This window comes from Tachysurus fulvidraco, chromosome 13 (genome assembly GCF_022655615.1).
Source record: "Tachysurus fulvidraco isolate hzauxx_2018 chromosome 13, HZAU_PFXX_2.0, whole genome shotgun sequence".
Lineage (NCBI taxonomy): Eukaryota > Metazoa > Chordata > Actinopteri > Siluriformes > Bagridae > Tachysurus > Tachysurus fulvidraco.
In genome coordinates this window covers 6,951,393-6,965,281 of record NC_062530.1, presented here as the reverse complement: position 1 = coordinate 6,965,281, position 13,889 = coordinate 6,951,393, and the positions used below count along the sequence as shown (strand labels likewise).

The window sequence follows — 13,889 nt, the reverse complement described above, 5'->3', positions numbered from 1 at the left end:
GGACACAAAGCAGCTGTCACACATGGCACATCTGACCTCACTGGCCTTTCTAAATATTTAACACTCTGTTCCCAGTGCCCTCTCTCTCTCTCTCTCTCTCTCTCTCTCTCTCTCTCTCTCTCTCTCTCTCTCTCTCTCTCCCCCACACTCTCTCCCACTCTCTCTCTGCCAGTTTGGTCCTTAGTCAGCACTAAATCTTACAATCTTACTGCTTCGAGGATTTGGGCCACGCTGTAATTCATCATGCAGAAAGTGGTAGCTGAGTAGAGACATGAGGGTTTACTTAATACTGGGCATGCATCATTTATGTTTATGTATATATGTGTGTGTGTTGGGGTTGGGTATGGTATTTTAAAATACCGATGCTTGTAGTAATCTGAGATATGTAAAATATAATGATATACTCAGAAAATTCCTACAAGAACCTTTCAGTGAATGGTTTTTAAAGGAACCCCATTTTGCTAAGTACTATAAATATATTTTTTTTAATCACTGACCTTTTTGACTACAAGAAACCTTTGTGCAACGAAAACATCCGTGATTTTAAGGTCCTTCAGGGAACTATACAATCTGAAAAAGAACCATTTAAGAACCTTTATTTTTAAGAGTGCTTCAAAGCCCAAAATGGATCTTTATATAGAACCGTTGTAAAGTGTTTACTAAATAGATTCCAATGGCATTGAAAAGAAGTTAGATGATTCTTTTTATAGTCATTTAGGGATTATCATTATTATTATTATTATTATTATTATTATTATTATTATTATTATTATTTTCAAAAAAACTAAAAAAATAAAAGTTTTCTATCATTTCAAAATAAATTCTTTCACAAATTTAAGAAACTATATCATTTTAAAATATTCTAAAATGTTATTCATAAGCATGTCATTTCACAACATCTCACAACGAAAACATTCCAAAAAGCAATGGCACTGATTTATTTTTTAATTATTTGAATTAAAGAACAGTTTTAAATTAAAAAGCTTCATTGGTCACCAAGAATTCTAGCTAGAATTTGCCTATTTTGGGAAAAAAGGTTCTATTAGGTAACTACATGGGTCTATATAGAACCCTAAGGAACCTCTTTTACTCAGTACATCTTTTAGCACAAAGACAATTATCTTCTTATTTTGAACAAATGTCCATGCCGTGCTCTCCTTCCCATAATTCTATTTGCAGGATGTGTGATCTATGACCGGTGAGAAGTGAAATAAATATTATTTGTATAACACTTTTTACAATGGACAGCTTTTCAGGAATACCTAAAAATTCTACATTTAAATGTATACCTTTTAAATTTAAATGTATTAGTTTGTACAACTCAATAAATTCTGAAACATGGAACTTTCTTGTTTAAATAAATAATTTTGAGGCAGCATTGGGGATCATGCTGGATCATTCTGGAAGCTCCATAGAAACACAGACACAGATTTATTACATTCAAAATGCAAGAGAAGGAAAAATGTAGTGGGAGAAGATCAAAAATAGTAAGAAATTAAAAAAACCTAATTTATAAATTGAAAACACTTTGCCACAGTCATCCGTGACGGATAGTCAAGAGAGCAAAATTGGCTGTTCTTTCTGGGTGAGAGGAATGACACTCTTTTTCTCATCAATCAGAGTGACACTATCTACCTGTAGGCATCGGTAAGTCTACTCAGAGGGAAGATAGACGGAAGATAGCAGTTTTCTCAGTGTGGTACACTTCTCTGTTTAGGCTGGCTACACACTAGATGATTTTTAAATCTTTACCTACAGTTTCGACCGATATTTAATGTTATATTCCTCAGGATGCACACACTAGATGATTTGAAGACCACACACCTGCCATCTATAGTAACAATTTCACATGGTGAATCCACAGTCACAAGATTACACAAGAGAATCGCAAAGATCAAAAGCGATCAAAGATGACTTCATCAACGATGTCAACGATCTCGGCATGCGTTCTGTTTTGCGGCGAAAAACAAAAAAAGAAGAAAAAGAATAGCCGTTTATTCCTGGCTCTCATTGTCTATTGTGGGTATTCCCTTTGGCCCTCAATAATCAGGAATCGTAAATGTTATAGTTTGATATTTTCGATTCGAGATCAGGAAGGCTCCGACTCAATAAGGAGTAGTAAAACAATTGGATTGACACCACATACCTGAGGATTATTTGATTTCAATTTAAATTTTATTCGTATAGCCCTTTTACCGATGCACATTGTCTCAAAGCTGCTTTACATAACATAAGAAATATAGTACAAATGTGCAAGATAAATGTTAGACTTAGATATTTCAATGTGTTCACATTTATCCCCAATGATCAAGCCTGAGGTGACTGAGGCGACTGTGGAGAGGAAAAACTCCCTTAGATTGAAGATGAAGAGACATTTAGAGGAACCAGACTGAAAAGAGAGCCCATCTACTTTTAGATGTCACTGGAGGGTCCAATGAGTGTTATTATGAATAATGTCTTTTCTACAGTCATATACAATTATGTATTGATTAGGAGGTTGTTGTCCTCAAAGAGTACATGTTGTTAGCATCTTCTCTTAGAATGTCCAAAATCTTCATGAAGCGTGATCAAAAATATATTTTGGGGTTACTATAATTATCATTATTATTTAGACCTATGCAGCATGACACGAGCTAACATACACGTGTTAACACTGATGTCATATTTTATTGTCACATGAAGAGATATTTCTCAGCTCTGGTGACAGATACGCTCGCACATTTTATGAGACTCAAAACTAATAATCAGATGAAGTGTCAATGACAAGAAGAAGAAGAGAAAAAAAGATAATGAAAGCATAAGAAACAGACTGTTAGAACAGCTTCCAGTGTTCCAGTGAGCTACTGTTTCTTTTAGGACTCATCCTACTGCTTAAGGGCTTGTTAAATATATAGAACGACTTCTGAGAGCCGACTGAGACGAACTTCAGAAAGCCGTGGGCTTTCCTTCTCTGAGGATCTCAGATATCAGGCAGTCAAGTAGGTAGGTAGTAAACAGTATGACATGATGCGTGAAATAGTACATTTTATTGTTGAGGATGCTCTTGTTTTTATATAGAATCATGTCTAATTAAAAACATCTATTTTTAAACCACGATTTCTCAGAGTATGATTAAGACTGAATGCTTGGATTACTTGAACATCACCTGCATGTTAAAATATAGCAAGTCCCTACACATTGACTTCAGGTAAACAGCTACACTGTACTGACATGAAAGCAAAATGCAGCCATCCGACCTGTTAACAAGCAAGGAATAAAGCACTGGACATGCTGTTATAGGAAAATAATTAACGCTATAGGTGCTATAAAGAGTTACCTTAAAAGTTTTGCTTTTTTGTTATGCTAATAAGACAAAAAAAAAAAAAAACAGCTTGTCATGTCACTGAGAAGCCACAAAGCACAAGGCCCTCTGTACCAAAAATCAATAATACCTGAGAGTCCATCCTTCTTCCTTGCAGTCACCTTGCAGTCCAGAACCACCATTAAAAAATTAATCAACACCATCTGACCAATCAGATTTGAGAATTCATCAGTGCTGGGTTATAAACTATTTCCATTTTCATTTTCAGCTATTAGTTTGAAATATTTAGAAGCTTATAACAACGCTTTCACCTCACCATTAAATATTTATTTAAAATAACAGATTGCCTGTGTGGTAACAATGTGTTGTGATTATCACTTATGAAGACAGGGTGTCATCCAGTCTCAGCTTGCACAGCTTTCCTCCTCCACACTCACTGGCCATTGTGGAGCTGCAAGGCGAGTTTAGAATAAGCAACTTTTTCGAAAAACTGCCACATTTCTCTCCGTCCCCCGCTGGTGTCGGAAGCCTGTTTGGATGTAAATTTATTTAGAGGCTTCAAAATAAATCCGTGTTCCTGGAAATCCCTGCAGGAAAGGAGAACAGCTGAATGCAGCTCTTTAGAGAATGCTACTCTACTGCTGAGTAATGAATTATTTTCACTACACGCATCATGAAGACTCATGACCCGTGGCTCGATTGAAAACAATTGCTGAGGTGATGATTAGAACTGCCGATACATCAATGGCTATATTGCATAATATAGTTTAATTGACTTGTTCTGTGCTGTTGGGAAAACCAGAGGCCAGGGTAGTAAATACAGTCATGCATGTTAATGGCATTTTCAAACATATCATGCCAACATGTGTAGGCACCCACACCTGTGGAATAATATGACCTTAATAGCTAATCTGTTGCTGACAGAAGAGTGTAGAAGGTCATCCAGGCATACAGGGGCTGATGAGGCACATTCTACAGCACCTCCTACATGAAGCAGCACAGCTCAGTCGTCTAAAAGTCCACAGTGGTCCTTTATGTGTATAAATTGTGTACAGCTCCGGTGAACAAAATGAATGGTGGAGAAAAAGGGGGGGAAAGCAATAGGAGAAGTAACATGTCATTGTAGCTGTGGTGATGACTTAATATATAACACCAATGCAGCTCTCAAAACAGACTCGGGCTTCAGATAACAATATTAGCCAGATGGTATACATCACTTGCATAAGTATTCATCCTCCCTTGTATATTTCCACATTTTGTAGTGTTACAGCCCGGAACTGAAATGGACTTAATTGGTATTATATGTCATAAATATACACCAAAGAGCCCATAATACTGTGAAAAAGTGTGGGAAAAATCTACAAAGACGAAACATTAAAGTTGTGCTTGCATAAGTATTCACCCCACTTCTTGCTGTGAAACCCTTAGTTGTCACAAATCCCATAAGCTCATTAAATGAACGGAGTCCACCTGCATGCAATTTCAAACGTCACATCATCTCAATATAAATGCAGCTTACAGCTACTGAGAAGCACGAACAATATATTTAAAAAATGGCAAACGATATCAGAATACAAATGTGCAAAGCGGATAAAGAACTTCCCAGAAGCCACAGTTGGATCTACCTACAATTGACCAAGCAAGGGGTGAATATTTATTTAACAAACAGCCTTTTTTATCATTTAATTAAACTTATTGGTTGAACTTAATTCAATTGTAAGGTTGCAACAATATTATATCAATTCCAGGTTGTAACACGTAAATTACGTGAAAATGCTCAACGGGGGATATATATATATATATATATATATATATATATATATATATATATATATATATATATATATATATATATATATACACACACATCACGTCACTCTGTGAAGGTGTGTGCTGTTTTCTGTGCTGTAATAAAGCAATGTATGTTATAACATTCGCATTCGCCTGTTTGTAAACTAGCAACCATGTGTTTACATAAGCTCCTTCTGTGAGGTAAATTAATACCACACTTAATGCTAACAGTTACTAGCATCAGAAATCCTAGTGGCAGCAGTTAGCTAGAAAAGGTGTTTTTCACCTCAAATCTATGTGAGAAGTGAAAGAAGCCAATCAGAAAACCTTTACAAAGTTCATTTACCTACAAGGTTATGTTTTGTGATACTGCATTCCTCCCTTCCTCAAATAAACTGCTAATCTGCCTTACTTTTTTCTCACTAGTCGTATTTTACAGAATGTTTCTCCTGCTTCTGAAAAAAAATCATACATTTAAGTGCTTAAAGTGAAAAAAAATGGATTGAAAAATAACTAAAATAACTGATGCTGAAAAGCGAATGCAAAATATGTTTTTTAGGCTTGAGAAATAATGTATTGAACACTGGATGACTTGGAATGTGAAAAAGCAAATTTTAAATTTTTTTTAAAAATTGCCATAGATTTTTATTTTGGCATGTTTTTGCAGATGTTACTAGTTTTATCATGACATGTGTAGTTCAAAAATATTAAAATGTCAACATTTTGTTAGTTTTAGAGCAACATCCTTGAACATTATGGGTTAGGGTTAGCAATTATGCTCGTCTTTTGTGTATCTACACTTATTTGCACAGACGTTTTAAAGTAATTATTTTAAAAAATTATTATGTTTACATTTTGTTTTAGAATTTATTGTATCCCATATTGACTAAGTATCTATCTATCTATCTATCTATCTATCTATCTATCTATCTATCTATCTATCTATCTATCTATCTATCTATCTATCTATCTGACACCAGTTCAGACTACACATGTTTCTAAACTGTTAAGGATTAGCAATAACATTTCAATATTTATCCAAAATATTCTTATTGTCTACAGGTGAACGATGGTTTACTTTAAGTTCAAGTACAATTTAAGACATGGAAAGATGATTAAACTTAGAAGATAACTCTCAAGTAGTCTAAACTACTTTATCAGATTAAGTTTTATTTTTGAAAACTTGTAAACTTAAGTTCGCTATCCAAAACCTGACATAACAACTGAAGCTGAAGGAAAAAAATAAGTTCATGGGTTATTTATTAAAGTTTTTTCCCCCATTAATGTTGTCTTACTTGTCAGACAGCACTGCATTGTTTACCAAGGTCTTCCTATAGGTCTACATTCATCATAATAGTGCTAAAACCTATTAAAATGTTCCCATGTGAAAATACACTGTGCACTTTCAGAAACAGTAAAAACACAATGAAACATTGAATATACTTAGAAATTTGTGCTTGAGTAAGCTAGGAGATTTTCGAACGCTTTTGGCTGCTGGTGTTGCAGAAAGCTCATTTAAATTGTTCAGATTCCACTAATCTGTTTTAAGATCAGCAATATTCTCCCTTTCTCCTTCACCTTATCAGCGCTGTACACATTCGCACTCTCCAGGCTCTGATAAGAGTGTGTGAATGTGTGTTTGTTTCCATTCTGCCACGCTCTGCTGGTGTCCACCTCACAACAGGCCTTCTGAGCAAATCAGCCCCCCATTATTCCAGACAAAGGCTTTGACCCCTCACTTTGACACCCTCAGTACCTAATAAGCTATCGTCACCAATTCCCCCAACCCCACAGGGTCAACGGCCCTTACTTCACTTTGTAAGTAGTTTTTGATTGTCTGATCACTGTTGCCACCGTAATGCTAATTTGTAATGCTAAGGAACAGTAGCAGTGAATATGCATGTGAATAGAGACAAGCCAGCAGGTCGGATTTCATATTCCTTCACACCGGTTGGCTGAGTGAGCGCGAGAGTGCGTGTGTGAATATGATCCAGCTAATGCAGGGATGATTAGAGTGATCGCAATCACATGCAGTGGGAGGCTATTGACAATAGAGGAGAAATGAGCATCAAACACATTTATCATCTGCTTTGGTGCTTGATAGCTCAGCATGTCTCTCTGCAGGAGAACAAACACTAACTAAAATTCGATAAAGCTTTTAGAGCTTCATGATCTTGGGATCGGCGCACAACCATGACGTTCCTCTTATATTAGAATTAAGTAAGTGTGTCAGTTGTCTTGTCAGCGTTGGACGAACATGCTGTAGTGACGGCGCTCCATGTTTCTGTCTTATATAGCAAGGAACAGAAGGTTAAATATTTAATTGGATGGAAGGTTTGGATGAATTTTTAACATCCAGGGCAATTTCGCTCCTTATCCCTGCTCTGCTGAGTACATAGACAGAGGAAGTACAAGGGTCTAATGGGATAACAGTGGCAAAAAGCTTTTTCAAAGCCCCAAATAAGAAATTGTCGGTCAATTCATTCCAGCTTGACTGATGCACACTTATTACTGCTTATCAGCTAATACCAAATACTGTCTGCTATCAGATAAGCATCCTGCTGCTAATAATTAAATGAAAGTAAAAAATTAGCGAGGTGTAAAACTTGTTGTAAAACAATAATTACTGATTTCACAATAATTGTATAACTTAAACGTCATGAAATATTTTATTTATACCACTGCAATATGCAGAGAGAACATTATTACATTATTTTTGTAATAAACAACTATATGCTAACCGAGTACAGTTCATCATTTAATGTTGTGGTGACAGGCTAGTTCCTATTTTTCCTGTGTCGTTCACTCATCTGCCTTTTTTCCTTACTCTGTTGACAAAAATACACAAAGCCTCTCATTTGTGAGGAGGAAGCTTATCGGTCTCGAAGATGTTTTGTGTATTTGTAATATCAAAGCTAAAAAACCTCAACTGTGTTACTCAAATAAGCACAAAATGCAGTCAGTGTCAGTGTGTTATCTTTAAAAATGTTAGATGTCAATGTTAGTTGTAAATGGATCCACCACAAAAATCATCAGTTTATATTTATTAAGGATTCATCTTGCATTTGGATGAACAATGCCTGGCTATTTGTGTGATGATTCCAAGATCCAGCTGCAAGCTTCATGTACAAAATTTTTGGTTAAATACCTGAGCAAAAATGACCGTATCCTTTTATTGAACACTGTGCATCATCACAGAGAGAAAAATCATGACACAGTACATGCACAGAGTTGTACAAACGAAACAAGGCAAGCCTGAGTTCTGTGTGTATTGATTTTTCTCTCTGAGTGTCGTGTTGTGTAACACCACTCTGATGTCGAGGCCCTTACACACCAGCCCTAAAGCAGATTTTCCCTCATAAACACAGGCGAGTGAATTATTACGCAGCTGAATGCTTGAAAATGGGTTTTTAAAAAACTGATAGGAGCTTAAAGCTCCCGGGTGACCTCAGCGCAGACCGAAAAGCGGCTTAGTGTGCCCCAACAGTGCATAATTCCTCTCTAAACTAATGACACAGGTCCCGTGGCGGGCTTTTCCATTAGGACAGAAAAGCAATGCTATGAATGCGTACCTGCCAGAAGAAACAAGGTATTTCATCACTATTGTGAGAGACTTTTCATCCCAGTCACGCCATCCGAGCATGCTTTATTAATAGAGTCAGATGTCGCACTATCATATGTGTATGTGTCTGCAGTAGGGATCTTTTTGGCCAATAACTAGGTTCTTTTACTTGAATGTTACTCAGAACACGTATGACATTTACACTTGGAACGAGGGAAAACAGAACAAAGACAGAACAGTGAACTAATGAGCGAGGAGCAGTCTGAATTTCAAACAGGAATTGTGATTTGAATCAGAAGCATGTCAGGCTCTGAGAAACTTCTCTAGTTGCTTATACTGCAATATTAAACACAAGCAGTATCTCATGTTTCCTTATTCCTCATGTTTCCTGGGAAAAATAGGAACTCCTGTGAGTCTGAATGTCTACGATCTTATGAACGAATGATTTCTGACACAGAAATTAGTGAAAGAATCATTAAGTAAAAAATAAAGATAATAAATCAAGCTTGTGCTGTTACAGTAAAGCAATCACATTGGCTGGAGTGATGCCCTAAAGTTGATTTATTTCCAATAACAGCACATCCCACATTCAAATTTCATTTGATTCAGTTGGTTGATTGCTGAAATCATTTTTCAGCTAATTTAAAAAGGTTTTCAAAATTGTCCAAGATTGCCTTGTGAATCCGATCGTGATTGTACCTGGTGCCCAACAGCGTTGTTTCAGATTCAGACTCACTTGATTCTATTAAGTCTTGCCACATTTGCATTTATCTTATGTCATCACAAATGCTCGCAAAGAACACATCATGACTCATCGTATATATATATTTTTTTTAAATTATTACTCCATTGTCTAAATGAAAACTAATATCATCAGCAGAACACACACGTAGTTTGTTTACTTTACTTCCTGAACTAGTCCGGACCCGAGTATGAGTCGAGTTCACATTCATGAGAATAATGGCACAGTTCCAGAGGAAACCGAACTCACAACACCTCCTACAGGTAGCATCAGGTTTGGTACCATGGTGTCCTTCCCGTTCCACATGACTAAAGCTTGCACTTTACCAATTGTTCCTGCAAACCACACAGTCACTTCCAAACTAAACTGCTAGTGTAAAATCCCACTAACTTACATGCACCTCAATCAGTCTAAATAGTCGTGTAGGCTTGTTACCATTATGTATTTTTTGATCATCCCATCCCATCTCACTGTCATAACAACCTCAACCCATCTGAAAAGGCTTTCCACAAGATTTGTGTTCATTCAGCCACAAGAGCATTAGGCACCTCAGGCACTGATGTTGGTTGAGGAGGTCTGGGTTACAGTCAATGATCTAGTTCATCCAAAAGGTGTTTATAGTGGTTGGGAGCAAGACTCTGTGCAGGACACTCGAGTTCTTCAACACTTTTCTTGGCAAATCAGGTCTTCATGGAGCTTGCGTTGTGCACAGAGGCATTGTCATGCTTAAACTGGTTTGGGCCTTAGTTCCAGCAAACGCTACAGCATACAAACACAGTTACAATCGTACGAGACTGAAAACCCTGAAGAAGTGAAACCCTGAATCAATAACAGGAAGTGAATTAAACATACCATGTATTTTAATTTGTGGCTTGCCGGTAAAAATAAAATCTGGATGCAAACATATAAAATGTTTTAAATTGTTTGTTTACATAATTATCTAGTAATTAATTGAGGGTCGTCTTCATGCTTAGGGGACTTCTGAGAGTTCTTTGTATGCGTACCAAACCTTTGTTTAAATTCGGTAGCTGTATTTCTGACCAATGAACAAAACCAATAAAATAACATCAAAGAAATTAAAACTATTAATTCAGACTCAACATATTAAACTAACAGGTGTAAAGCACAGTTAAAATGTAACACGTCTAGTTTTTATTTGAGTTGGTCACGTATTTTAATCATCAAAGATCCCTGAACAGTTTCTTTGTAGCTACTGAATTATTCATAGTAGTGGACGAAGCTGAATAACAACAATAAACCAGGCCTTTACAGGGCTTGCGTCAACTGTATTAAAGGCTTTCACTAAAAGTGAGCTGGATTTTTCCGAGCACGAGGAAACACCTAATCGCTAAAGATGTGGTATGCATAGATACAGTTTAAAAATGCTGGAGAATCCGTTTAAAAATAGCTTAACTAATCTTAAATCCATTGAAAACTATCCAGCCTTGGTAGGCAGAATTTGTGAGATAAAGTCCCAAGCAGCAAATAGATAGTGGTCTGTATATTCTGTGGAGCCTGTATATTCAACATCATATACTGTGTCCATTTATATGATGGCAATCCTGTCATTTTGAATGAAAGGATATCTATAATAATAATGTAAGTGCATGTACATTTGTGTGTTGGGGTTAGCTCATTTTAAATCCGAACAAACACTGTTAGACTCTTCCTCTCAGTCTTCCTTTCTTCACTATCTTTCTCTCTTATCCAAGGAGAGCCATCTGCCATTCACTGTGCGTCAGAGGGAAGGTAAGCAGGCATCTGGCCACCCTAAGCTAAGTGGTGTGTGTGTGTGTTCCCACAGCAGGTGACCGCTAGATGAACTATATTAAGTCGATCTCCTAGGATGGAATTCTCTACCTCATCTGATATTTTGTACAATTCAGAAGAATGTATCGATATCTGACACCATGACTGATATACGACATGAGATCTAATACTAAACAAAATAGCACTGCTTCATTATCATTGCTAGAAACTCCCCCACACACTCCTCCTCCCATATCAGAGAGTTGCTTCCTGGGAAAATGAGCCGTGATAAAGGGATGGGCATGTAAATCAGACCTGGTTAGCGTGATGTTTAAGAGTGAGAGCACGAGAGGTGAGGCGAGGATGTGACAAGACCTGACAAAATGTAGACCATCAGCTGCTTACATAGATTTTTTTTCCCCAGCAGACAGAAAAACGAAACACACCAGCGACTGAGACTCAAGACTCTTGTGGGCTTGAGATCACACCTTCTTTGCTGACAACAGCAGGACAGCAGATTCAGCACACACACACACACACACACACACACACACACACACACACACACACACACACCGGGAGAGTAAAGCAGAGAGTTTGTAGGTGTTTGGAGAGTAACAGCTGCCACAGGAGCACTTGGGGCGCTCAGCATTTTGCGCTCCAGTGAAGAACAATGTGGTTTAATTAGCAGTAACCTTTTTTTTTGTATCCAGAGACCAGGCTATCATGTGCCATTTAATACACACCCACACAAATTATAATTATAAGTAATTAGCGGCCATTATCATTATCAGAAATAAAGGTACCATACTCTATATTGTCATTTGTGCGATACCATCATGGACATATCTTTATTACCTTTATTGTACCTTTATTAAGTGTATATTTATTAAAGAATGGCAAAAAGCTTCTTTTTACAATTTAGTGCTATAAACAGAAGTTTTCTTACGAAGCTCTTTTTTTCTGTCCCTTGAAAGTCCTAACACCAACAAACGTAAAGTTACAGCTTTATTTCTGTCCGTTATAAAGCGCTGATACTGATGACTCCTTCCTTAAATGCTAAATAATAATCTTCTCACAAAAAACAACATTCAAATCAACAAATACAGATGGATCTGTTTTTCCAGATTACCCAGAAATGCAAAAACAGAAATCCCTACCCCTTTAAAAGCCCCTAACCCTTACACAAAAGGGTACAAAAAGATAAAGGTATGATTTCATATCAAAAGGTACACATACTAACCCCAGTCTAGATAATCTATCCTAAAAAGTTATCTATCTCTTCTAACTTGGCTCATGCTCCTGTAAAACCTCCAGATATAAACAGACTGAGAAACTGTCTTACCTTAATGTAGACTGAAAAAACTCTCACTCAAAGCAAAGGAAGAAATCCAAAGCAAAAGCAATCCTTAAAAAATAAATTAAAAAATCTGCTAGATCCACGTGTTGAGAGGACAGGTGCCTTTTTGTCCAGATGATACTGGAGGATGAAGACAGGATGAAGATGAAACTGTTCTCTCAATCAGAGAATCTCTCTCTCTCTCTCTCTCTCTCTCTCTCTCTCTCTCTCTCTCTCTCTCTCTCTCTCTCTCCACCCCAGAGTAAGTAAGAAAGAGTGATCTCTTAAAGTTCCAGGTTATTGAAAGGACTTCATGTGCAGGCATCATGTGTTGAGGGATCACTGATCAGCCTGGTCTCATGTGTCATGATGTTCATGCACAGATCACATCCACAGATATTCATTCATGCCAAGCACAGACAGACAGATTGCTGAGAAATAAACACTCCTGTTTCGCTTCTTTCGTTCTCTCACTTTCTCTTTCTGCGCCTCGGATCTCTGTTCTCTGCTTTCCGCAACTGCTTCTATATCTGTTGTGTGCAGATCTGCTGCTGAAACCCTCACTGATGGCTCTGCCTTAATCCATCCTCCTCTTTGCCCGCCCCTTTTATCTCAGCGAATCAGAAAGAAGCTCTGTCTAAAGGACCGCCCACAATCTCCAACCTCTGGTTCAGATTCAACAGAGAGGCTGGTGCTAAATATTCATGTAGGGAAATAAATGAATGAATGAATGAATGAATGAACGAATAAATAAATAAATAAATAAATAAATAAATAAATAAAGTTTGTATGTATTAAGCTTTAATTTAATTTAATTTAATTGTCTGTTTGTTTGTTTGTTTGTTTGTTTGTTTGTTTGTTTGTTTGTTTGTTTTTAATCCAATATCCTCATATTCCCCCTTCTGTACTTTTGTTTAATTATCTTATATAAATCTTAAAACAACCATATATCTGCCAAATAAAATAGAAAAATAGAAATAGAAATAGAAAAAGTTTTTCCTGATAAAGCTTCTTCTATTAACTAGGGGTTTAAGCCTCAAGACAATACAATTATGATTCTTAAGGATTTTTATCTGACAATATGATTCAATTCATGTACTCAATTTGCAAACACAATGATATGTCACAAACTGACCAGAATCTGGAAAACTTAACTACTAATTTGCAAATGATTATAATGTAGAGAATACATTATATGAATAAATAAATATAATAAATAATATAAATTTAAGTCATGGGCAACTAACTGTCGCATATATGCATTTCTAACCGGAAATGCATATATGCGATAATACCTATATTTGACTTTTAACAGGTTAAAAGTCATTTTTAAGTTTTATAAAACAAAAAATGACCTTACTTTTAATAAAGTGCTCATTTAGAACTAGAAGTGGAGAGAGAATTT

At 36.5% G+C, this 13,889-nt stretch overlaps 1 protein-coding gene across 3 annotated transcripts in view; it reads right to left on the bottom strand.

Annotated features, from left to right (window-relative positions):
• large2 (LARGE xylosyl- and glucuronyltransferase 2) overlaps positions 1–13,889 on the bottom strand; it is a 142,365-nt gene that overhangs the window by 67,946 nt on the left and 60,530 nt on the right. For 2 of the 3 annotated variants that reach the window (XM_027139900.2, XM_047822543.1), the window contains exon 1: positions 12,491–13,035. The exons of the other annotated variant lie outside the window; for it this stretch is intronic. The gene's annotated coding sequence lies outside the window, so the exon portion shown is untranslated. Of the gene's footprint in view, positions 1–12,490; positions 13,036–13,889 lie in introns of those variants that run through there. 3 annotated transcript variants of the gene reach the window in all.